Consider the following 11,614-nt stretch of genomic DNA (forward strand, 5'->3'; position numbering starts at 1 on the left):
ATGATATCAGAGCTTGCTATCTTCTCTTTGAAACTTCTTTCTAAGCTGTCTACTCGTGTACTTATACCTGTAATTTGCGATCGATTGTCAGGCATTAATTCACTATGCTTATAATGCTCTCTTTCAAAGTATGCCATCCCTGCTTTACAGCATTAAACTGAGCATGACTTACATCCTCCAGTGATCCTGACTTTTCATTAATCTCTATTTCTACTCTGTTATATTTTTCCTCAGTATTAAATTCCAACTTTTTTGTCAAATACTGAAAGTTATTAGTCTGTTTTTGGTTGAATTCAACAAACATTTGATTTACATGAATGCTTAAAGAATTAGTTAGTTCCTTCTTTAAATCTAATTTCAGATTTCCAAATTTACCATTTAGAGAGACAAATTCAGTCCTTGAAGCATCCATGCCTTTGCATAGATTACTAAATTCTCTACTCTGTGCGTCAACCTTGGCACTTAATAAACCCAGTTGGTTGCTTGGCTATTCAAGGTTTCCCTCTGGGCATCTAATTTATCATTTAATTGAGCATTTACTGAGTCTAACTTAGGATTCTGGGTATCTATTTTTTCACTTAAAGCTGCACTTAGTTCCTTTCTTAAAGTAGCATTTGGAGATTTACTAACCCAGACCAGTCCGGCCCTTCTTTACTAATTTTTATAGCCATGACTGGTTCTGAAGTTTCTCCAACTTGGTGTTCCTGATCCCTAATTTTACAAGCTTTAGAACTTGTGAGCATCTAAAAACTAACTTTAAGTATAATAACTACACTAATAATGTTCATTCAACGGCTTATACCACATTGCATTAATATAATAAAGTAATGATTTTTGCTCACCAGGCTTAGAATTTGGGCTGTGTCATTGAGCATAAGTGTAATCCAACACCGGTGAACAGCAACTGGTGCTGGTGGCATCAGTAGTTGGCTTCCACGTAGGGGTCGGTGAGCGGATGTGGAAGTTGGTGAGCACCGGTGAACAGCAGCTGGTGCCAGCAGCGTTGGATGCTGGTTTCTGCATCTGTGTACCCATGATGTGTGAGAACTGTATACACCCCACACCAGATCTCCTTAGTCATACCATTCTAGGCATATCTCTTCTTAATCTAATAGGTCAAGATCTTCTCTCCAGTTTTTCTCATTGTGGTTTTTTCGCTTCTTCTCCCTTATTTACAGTTACAAATTTTCTCCATTGCATATTTAGGCATGATCCAATTCCTTGAAATAGTTCTTTTGTCTTGTTATGCTCAGTTGCTATTGAAACACTTGATAGATTTTTCTCTTGTTTTTGTATCAAAATTCCTTTTTTCCTTTGGTCCTTTCACACCGGTCACTACATTCTAATGTTTTTGACCACAAGAAAGTGTGAAGCTGGGTTGCAACCTTCTCACTTCTTTTACATGCATAGACTTACTTGGCATGCACAGCTGATCTTCTCTGGATAGCCAGCTCTGTGTCTGTCTCCAAATACTTCTTCTCCAAAGAATGATGCTAATTAAAGGAATATATACAGGGTGGTCCATCTGTAGTTTCAGATGAGATTAACTTGAAAACTATACATTGAGTAAAATAGTGGGTAAGATGAGTTCATAAGCTCAAAGGGGGACATCAAATAATACTACACGTGACCTCCAGCCCTGCCCCCTTGAGTGGGGCAGGGGACAACTTTAAAATCTTAAACAGAAACATCCATTTTTTTATTCCAGATTTGAATTCTCCATAAAAAAAGTAATCAAGTTTTGTCTGAAACATTTTTCTTAAACCATTGACAGATGGCACTGAAATAGAGAAAAAAGTAAAATTGGGGAAGAACTCGGATTTATCTAGAATTATGCAAGAAAGACGAGTAAAATCGATAAAGAATGTGTACCAATTGTTTTGTTATGCCAAATTAACTTATTTTTGTACAAAATGTACTGTATCCTACTTTTAGCGTTACCCAGGAATGACAACATGGATGTAGTGGAATGATGTTCCCATGGGGTGCATCATTAGTGTGAGTCCCCTTGCCTCTCACATTTTGGGGTGCTTCATTAGTATGAATCCCCTTACCTCTTACAATTTGGGGTGCTTAATTAATGAAATTAGCCATAAAGAAATTGTTGAAAATTATCCCCATTTGCTTCAATGCATAAAGTTAATTGTCTGCAAAAGTTGTACACAGTTTTGAGCAGCACATCCTGTGGTATGACTGCATATGCTCTTTGAATGCATTGCTCCATATCGTTTCAGGTTGTGGGCTGTCTTTCATAGACAATATTTTTTAAATAACCTCACAAGCAAAAATCAGGAGATAATAGGTCTGGTGAACATGGAGGCCACTGAATTGGTCTGCAGTGTCCTATCCACTGACCAGGATACCATAAATTTAAAATGTTCTGCACATTTTTACCATAACGAGGTGCTGCTTTGTCCTGTTGGATCCACATTCACTGCCTTGTTTCTAAATCAACATCTTCCATTAGCTCCAACAAATCATCATGGAGAAGTTGTAAATTAGATTCCCCAGTAACATTTCGCCCAAAAAAAATATGGTCCCATCAAGTAATCATTTAAAATTCCACACCAGACCATTAATGACCCTTTCTGTTGATTGTCATTATTGGTCCCCTGTCAAACCACACTGGCACAGACCCATTGACAATGATGATGATTTAATTTGCCATTATTTTTGAATGTGGCTTCATCAGTGAACATAAGAGGTGACAATGATTTTTTAGATACGTTATCATTTCGAGGGCCCATTGGCAGAAATGCATGTGTATTTGCATATCTTTCGGCATTAATGCCTGTGTCAGTGTGATATGATAAGCATGATATTTATGAGCCTTCAAAATCCTCAAAACAGTCGATTTCGGTATTCCAGTTTATCTCTGAATTGCACGACTACTAATTTCAGGATCCAGTTGAACACAGGCAAGGATGGTATGGGTAACAGCATAATTTTCATTGTATTCACGATGATGAGTTGGATTGTGCACGTATCCATTTCGAGCTCATTGAGTGCAATTCTGAATAATGTTTTCTCTAGGATACCGTCTGTTTGGGAAACGATCGGCATACAGTTGCGCAGCTGCAACATAATTGTTATGGCATTCACCTAAAATTAACATCAGATCAACAATCTCTGTAGGCGGATAGTGAGCCATGTTTTGCTAAAGAATAATTTAGTTTAGTCAGTTGATGTTTATGGTTCACAATCTGAAAGTGAAGTGACGTCTGGTCACAATGAACCGACCTTTATACTGAGCAATAGTTCGCAGTTTGGCAACGGTAGCGCCACAGTTGGGTGACTAATGGTATTGTGAAGAGTTCCCTAACAAAACTTTAATACCATTCTGCCTGCCTCCATCAAAAACTGTGGCGGGTAGGATACATTTTGTAAAAAAAATAGCTTAAATTGGCGTAATGAAAGAATTGATGCACATTTTGCATCAATTTGATGCATCTTTCTCGAATCATTCTCAATAAATTGGAGTTCTTCCCCAACTTTAAAGTTTCTCGATTCCAGTGCCATCTGTCAATGGTTTAAAAAAATGTTTCAGATGAAACTTGATTACTTTTTTATTGAGAATATGAATCTGCAATAGAAAATGGGGTTTCCATTTAAGATTTAAAAGTTGCCCCCCACCCCACGCAAGGGGGTGGGGAATGGGGGTCACATGTAGTATTATTTGATGTCCCTCTTTGAGCTTATGAACTTTTCTTACCCACTATTTTTACTCAATGTATAGTTTTCGAGATAATCTCATACAAAACTTCAGATGGACTACCCCGCAGGACTCTCTCTCTCTCTCTCTCTCTCTCTCTCTCTCTCTCTCTCTCTCTCTCTCTCTCTCTCTCTCTCTCTCTCTCTCTACTCATGTACCGTGAAATCAGTAGTAGGTACTAGAAGAATACTTTTAGTTCATGATCGGTGTGGTTCAACTTCCGTAAAGAAAATAATTACCACTTCTCACATAAACAGTAGACTTCTTGTATGTCACCCATATCATCTCACATTAGACACAAATTAAGATACATTTACCACATAGTTGATTCAACAACCACTGAAATAGTGAACAAGTCTTGCCTGCAGCACATCTGTGTTAAAAGTTGCTAAAAATCTTTTTTCAGCTCGCCTGTTTCTTTTGTCACTACAGTTACGAAACAGCACAGAACAACACAGAAGTTCCTTGGGGCTACTATGTTCTTTCATTACAATTTCCTTGACATGACCAACAAGTGCTGTTGGTGCCGTTCGACTGCCAAGTCTACGGTCTTCTCACTATACACTTTGGACCTGCACACACACAGACAGGTGATGCACAGTAGATAGGCTCTCTCACACATTATTTTTAAAATATCATGTATTCGAGAAGGTATAAGGCCGAGTGGTTCTAGAAATTACATGGAAGTTCTCGAAACACTATTGGTGATGTTAATGTAAAATGACTCATTCCACATAATTAAGAAACTAGGTAAATGTCAAGTGCAGAACAACATCAACTGCAATTTAGAATTCAGCATTTTTCACTCTGTTTCTGACTCCCCACTGCTGAATTTTGTGGCAAGATTTTGAAATTCTTCCCATTTTTACTTTCTCACTGTGTTCCTTTGTTTTTGCATGTTAAATTAAATCTTTCTTATGCGCACTGAGACCAGTATGAAGTAAACACAGAATGCCTTACTGTTCTGCCAGATGGATTGGTGGCTAACCATTCTGAAAACAAATAAAAAAGTAAACTAGCTTTTACAAACATTTATATAATTACAAATGCAGCAGATGATGTGTAATTTTCCTTTTCCATGCTAGAATATTCACAATATGTTCCTTTCTCAAGCCTGAGATATTTTAAAATGTATTTATGTATATCTTTATGAAATTAATAGAATATTTCACAACACAACCAACAATTACATTATATCCACTAAAATCTATGTTATAAAATTTAAAACTAAGCTGAAATAGAGTTTAGATCTCCTTCCAGATTTTAAAATCTGAATGCTCCAACACTAATGGCTTTGGACTACAATTTAAGTGCAAAATAAATATACTAACTTCCACTTCTTTTATGACGTGACTTACTTGACATGCTTGGCCATCTTTCCTTGCTGGTTAGCCTGCTGCTGCAAACTCCTTCATTTTCTTCTCTGAAGTATGCTGCTAGGTACAGGAATTTCTTAAGATATACCAATTTCATTTGCATCAACTATTGACGTATATTTGAACTTCAGACACATTACAAATCTCACTCTTCATATAAATATATACTGCTTCGTAATCCTCTCATGTCTCCAAACATTAGAAACAAAGTTATTTATGTTGTGTTGGCTGAAGAGCCAACACCATGTTACTAGAGGCCGAAATGCAAACGCTTTAGCTCACGCAGCCTGGCTTGAGGAGGCAAGGACTATACTGATGTGAGGTCTGGAACATGACAAGGAATTCGAATTCAGAAAGCGGACGTAAGTAGTTTGATACTTAACTTTAACCATTAATGATGAAAGTCACTCTTGACGGTACATGATTCACAATATCAATATCAATAGTAACTGAATATGGCGCCTTGCTAGGTTGTAGCAAATGACATAGCTGAAGGCTATGCTAAACTGTCGTCTCGGCAAATGAGAGCGTATGTAGTCAGTGAACCATCGCTAGCAAAGTCGGCTGTACAACTGGGGCGAGTGCTAGGGAGTCTCTCTAGACTAGACCTGCCGTGTGGCGGCGCTCGGTCTGCAATCTCTGATAGTGGCGACACGCGGGTCCAACGTATACTAACGGTCTGTCTGGCGGTGACACCACAATTTACATATAAGAGATAATTGGCTTAAACACCATGTCCAGTCTCAACATGAACCGTAATACACATCTTCCCTTCAACAAGGTTAAGACAAAAGTTTTTCTCAAGAGTACCTTCTCAACTGTTCTCGTTATGATAACAAGGGTAACTGACACAATTAGCACAGAAGAACATAGAAGCTTCCATGGATCACCTGACAACTACTTGTCTTTGCCATTTGACCTCTGTGTCTATGTTCTTCTCGTGACTGAATTTCAAACTTGCACACACAAACATGTGACACATAGTAGGTAGGATTTTATCATCCCACACTCACTTCTAAAATATCATGAGTTCAAGAGGATAGAAGGCTGAGTGGTTCTAGAATTTATGCAGAAATTCTCAAAACACTACACAACCTTGCTCTGACCTTTGCAATATCCAACAATGCCTTTGCACATGAACTTAGATGTGCTATACAGAAAAGCAGGCTATAATGAGAAATACTAGCAACATATATACATTTCAGTAGAAGGTCAATTTCCCCATTCCTGGCATACTTTTGTACATATTTCCTTATCTTTAGTAGCCATTGTGTTTAATAAAATAAAACATCTACAACATACAACATTCGTGGACAATTTGAACTCTTGACTAGGGGAAAAATGCTGCTTACATTATGTCATATACCAACACAGTGATCGCTAATGGACCAAATTGCTGATGACAGCACGTGACATAATTAAATGCAGTGAACTTGAGGAATCCCAGGCCACTAAATGACACCATATAGAATCGAGTATTGGTTTTAACTAGAACCCTCTTTAAAAAAACATATATTTGATATTCCCCGTAAAAATCTGTTCATTGGCGAATGTAGGGTAGAAGAGAGAGTCAGGTAGTGACCCCCCACCTCTCCCCATCTCGGCATGCTAATCTTATGATTTTTATGCACAATTGATGCACCTGTTTTAGTGGTGTTACAAATATGAGAGAGAAGAAATTTATATTTCTCTTGAAGGTAATTAATGTTTCCATAGAATTTGTCAACTTGTGGTTTATAGAACACAAGAGCCCACACAATACTTGTCAATTTGGGAGTCCTTATTTTTTTACAGTTTTAGAAAATATGATCCTGAAATTTAATGTTTTCCAGTGATTCTCTTCACTTCATTAATCTCTGAGCAATTTTGAGACTTGCTGCTAGATCAAATTCTGATTTCAGAAAGTTGTTCATATTGATTAGCACTGGATGACTGTCAAGGTGTTTAATGCGTTAACAAATTATTTAGCAAAGTTTCTGGAAAATGTGGGTTCAAATCCCCCTGGCTTTAATTGGCAAATAATCTGCCACTTTTCAAACCTTTCAGGTGATCATGAAGTGGGCTGCTTAATACATCATACATATCTGCAGCTCATCTCAGAGGAAAATGGAATGAAAATTAAATGGGAGACAATTTATCACTATGATCCCTTCTCCCCTTACATTTTGTAAATCGTCATGCCTTCCCACAACAATAAAAACACCATTGTAAAATTGTCTCCATAAATAAGCAAACTGACAATACAATATTAGCTTGTTACAACAATATTACATAATTCAAGACATGAAGACTATACAGTAGTACCTGTTGGCTGTAATACAACATCTTTAGAGACAGCTCTCAAATCATACTAAAAATGTTCTGAAAGCTAATACAAATTTTTGAGTTGTTGGATATTTGATATATTTAAACAAAAAATAAGCATGCAGACTTAATTACTATACGTCATGATCTCCAATGTCATCTGACATGAGCAATGAAAATTCTTCGCTGCCAGCAAAACTCGCTCAGAGGCTACACTGCAACTAAGTTGTGTGTTTTTACTCCAGGGGGCAAGCATTTAAAATATAAAGTTTAACCTCTGCAATGTGGTTGGTTTCTTAGAAATTTAAATGTTCACTGTGACCTCCCCTCTGTGATAACCTCATCTTCCCCTATGTGAATAAAAGAATACTTGCACTGGGGAGAAAAAGTACTGTTAGTCACAAGGAGTGAGAAATTATGTAAACTGTAGTGCAGGAGTGGGCAAGAAACCTGCTTGTGTGAGGTACACTTGCACTTGAGCAGGCAGCTGAGTGTGGCGTGCATACAGGGGTGCCAGGCAGCTGCTTACTCCCTCCCCTCTGCCATATTCTTCCCTGCCTTCTCCATGGTGTCTTTTATTTCCTAGCTGCATATTACTTGACATCCAGCTTATTTAAGAACTGTAAGTCGAATTTGTAATGAAATTAATGTCTTAAACAAAATTTTTACATACAGATTAACTCCACAACAGTTATGTAAATTTTCATCAACTACTTTGCTCTTAGCCACAATGCATTAATTTTTATAACAGTAAAATATCTGTCACAGAGTTATGTTGAGCCAAACATTGCCATTACTTTCACAGACTAATGATGAAGACAAGGAGGCTAATGCTGTGGAAAGTTGATCTTTTTCTACTTCTGTAGATGACATTCCTCACAATTTGCAAATGGAATTAATAGATCTCAAAGCAATTCAAAATCTTAGGAACTTAAGTAGTTTATGAATATATTAAATATATCCTGTTTTATTGTACTAATTAGAGAAACATAGTCTTTGTCATTCTTTTCATGGTAAGAAGATAGAATAGGGAGATGTGGTGCAGCCTTTGATGAAGGCTGTCTTCGCCACACTGCAAGCTTTCTTGTGACAGTGATTTATCTTTCTATGCTTTGATGGATTTTCATCTTGCAGGCTAGTGTCCAAAGCGTTTGTGTGTCCTGTAATATCTGCTGAAAATGCAAAGTTGGCAACCCATTCTGGATCTTCTAATTCATGGTCATACCATCTTTGGTTAATTAAAAACTGTTTAATTGGTATTCTCAGTCCACTATGATTACAGAACATTGCCATGGCTAAGTCAACTGATTTCTCTGTGGTTCAGTTTTTCACCATACAATCCCGAGTTTCAACAAAAAGTTTGTGAAACTGTTGATATGTCAAAACATAGGATCTCAAACAACTAATGCAAATACCACAAGCATGAAGTCACCTATTTTTTCTGCTTTTGCACAGAGTCTCTCTCAGTGCAAAATCCAGTGAATGCTGTACAGTGATTATTTTGTGCACTGCAGCCTCTTTCTTTGCAATCCTACAAATCTCATTCATTATCAATTCATGTCAGTGACAACACTTGGAGCACCTGCAATGAAGCATTGAGTGTAAACCAAAAGAACTGACAGCTTCTTTTAGGTGTTCCATGCTGGTGGTAGAGCTCTTCAGAGGTTGTTGAGGTCTTCAGTGTGAAGGCTGGTTTGATGCAGCTATTGATACTGCTTTATCTTGTGCAAGCCTTTCCATCTATGAATAACTACTGCAACTTACATGCTTCTGTGTCTGTTAAGTGTTCCTCTCATTATCTCCCTCTAAAATTTTTACCACCCACACTTCCTCCAATACTAAACTGGTGATCCCCCTGATGTCTCAGGGTGCATCCTATCAACTGATCCCACCTTCTAGTCAGGTTGTGCTACAAATTCTTTTATTTTCAGTTATATTCAGTACCTCCTTATTAGTTAAATGACCTACCCATCTAATCTTCAGCATTCTTCAGTAGCACCGCATTTCAAAAGCCTCTATAAAAGGCTTTGTAACACTTAAATCTACATTCGTTATTAAAAAAATTCTCATCTTCAGAAATGCTGTTCTAGTCATTACCAGTCTACATTTAATAACATTTCTACTTCAGCCATCATCAGTTATTTTACTTCCCAAATAGCAAAACTCATCACTACCTTGTGTCTTGTTTTTCTAATGTAACATACTCAGCATCATCTGATTTAATTTCACTGCATTCCATTATCCTTCTTTTGCTTTTTTTATGTTTATCTTACAGTCTCCTCTCAGGACACTGACCATTTCACTTAACTGCTTTTCCAAGCCCTTTGAGGTTTGCTGATGATATTGTAATTCTGTCAGAGGCAGTAAAGTTTTTAGTTCTTATCCCTGAACTTAAATTCCTGCCCCTAATTTTTCTTGGGTTTCCTTTAGTGGTTGCTCAGTGTATGGACTGAATAACATTGGGCATATGTTACAACCCTGTCTCATTCCCTACTCAAATACTGCTTCCCTTTCATGCACCTACACTCTTATAACTGCCATCTGGTTTTTATTTACAAGTTGTAAATAGCACTTCACTTCCTGAATTTATGCATGCTACCTTCATAAATTCAAAGAGAGTAATCCAGTCAGCATTGTAAAAATCTTTCTCAAAGTTTACAAATGCTGTAAATGTAGGTTAGCCTTTCCTTGACAGAGCTTCTAAGATAGGTTGTAGGGTCAGTATAGCCTTGCATGTTCCTTCATATATGAAGAACCCAAACTGATCTTCCACGAGGTCAGTTTCTACCAGCTTTCCAATTCTTACTCTGTAAAGAATTAGTGTTGCTATTTTGCAACCACGGCTACAGATGGGTTGGTAACATTCACACCTGCCAGCACCTGCTTCCTTTGGAAATGAAATCATTATATTCTTCCTGAAGTCTGATGGCGTTTCACTTTTTCATACATTGTGCCATGAGGTGGAAGAGTTTTGTCACGGCTGGCTCTTCCCATGGTTATCGATAGTTCTAACAGAATGTTTGTTCTTTTGGCTTGATCTTTCAATGCTCTGTTAGATTCTTCTCACAGTATCATGCCTCCCATCACATCTTCATCCACATCTTTTCCTTGTCTATACTATTGCCTTCAAGTTCATCTTACTTGTATAGACACACTATATTCTCCTGCCACCTTCCAGCTCTCCCTTCTTTGCTTTGGACTGGATTTCCATTTGAGCTCTTAGTAGTTATACACCTCATTCTCTTTCCTACAAGGGCCTCTTTAATTTTCATGTAGGTGGTACCTATTTTTCCCCCAGCGGAATATGCTACTAAACCCTTACATTTGTCATCTAGCCAATCTTGGTTAGCCATTTTGCACTCCCTGTCAGTCTCATTTTTTAGTTGCTTGTATTCCCTTTCACCTGCTTCATTTGCAGCATTTTTATATTTTCTTTTTTGATTATTGAAACAGGTAAAACGACATGGCCTAGTAGACATCCTTGGATAAAACAGGAGATATTCTATTTCATCCTCTGCTGCCTTCACTATTTCAACTCTCAAAACTACCCATATGAATTAAATGTGAAAGGAATCCAGTAGAAGACAATCATTGCCCAGTTCTCCCTCTGGAACACTCAAGAACCTCTGCTTCTCTCAACCTATCCAGGGTCCATCTTCTTAATTTTCTGCCTTTTTGCAATTTCTTCAGTTAGAATCTACAGTTTATAACTGATTAATCATGGTCAGAGTTCACAACTGCCCCTCCATACATCTTAGAATTTAAAATCTTGCATCAGTCATACCATTATATAAATCAATTGGAAAAATTCCAGTATCTCTAGGTGTGTCTAATATGTGCATCCTTCTTGCACAATTCTTAAACCAAGTGTTAGCAATGGTTAAATTAACCCCTTCGCAATATACTACCAGGCAGTTTTCTCTTTCATTCATTTCCCCCAGTGTGTACTCAGCTACAGTTTTTCCTTCTCTTCCTTTTCCCATTATCAAATTCCAGTCCTTGATCACTATAAAATTTCTGTTTCCCTTAACAATCTGAAACATTTCTTTCTTCGTCTGCAGAGCTAGTTGGCATATAAAATTGTACTACTGTGATGGGTGTGGGCTTTGTGTCTATCTTGGCTAAAATAACGTGTTCACTGTACTGCTCATAGTAACCTACCGGCAGTTCTATTTTCTTATTAATTATTAAACCTACTTCTGCATTACCTCTCTTTTATTTT

Source organism: Schistocerca serialis, chromosome 3 (genome assembly GCF_023864345.2).
Source record: "Schistocerca serialis cubense isolate TAMUIC-IGC-003099 chromosome 3, iqSchSeri2.2, whole genome shotgun sequence".
Classification (NCBI taxonomy): Eukaryota; Metazoa; Arthropoda; class Insecta; order Orthoptera; family Acrididae; genus Schistocerca; species Schistocerca serialis.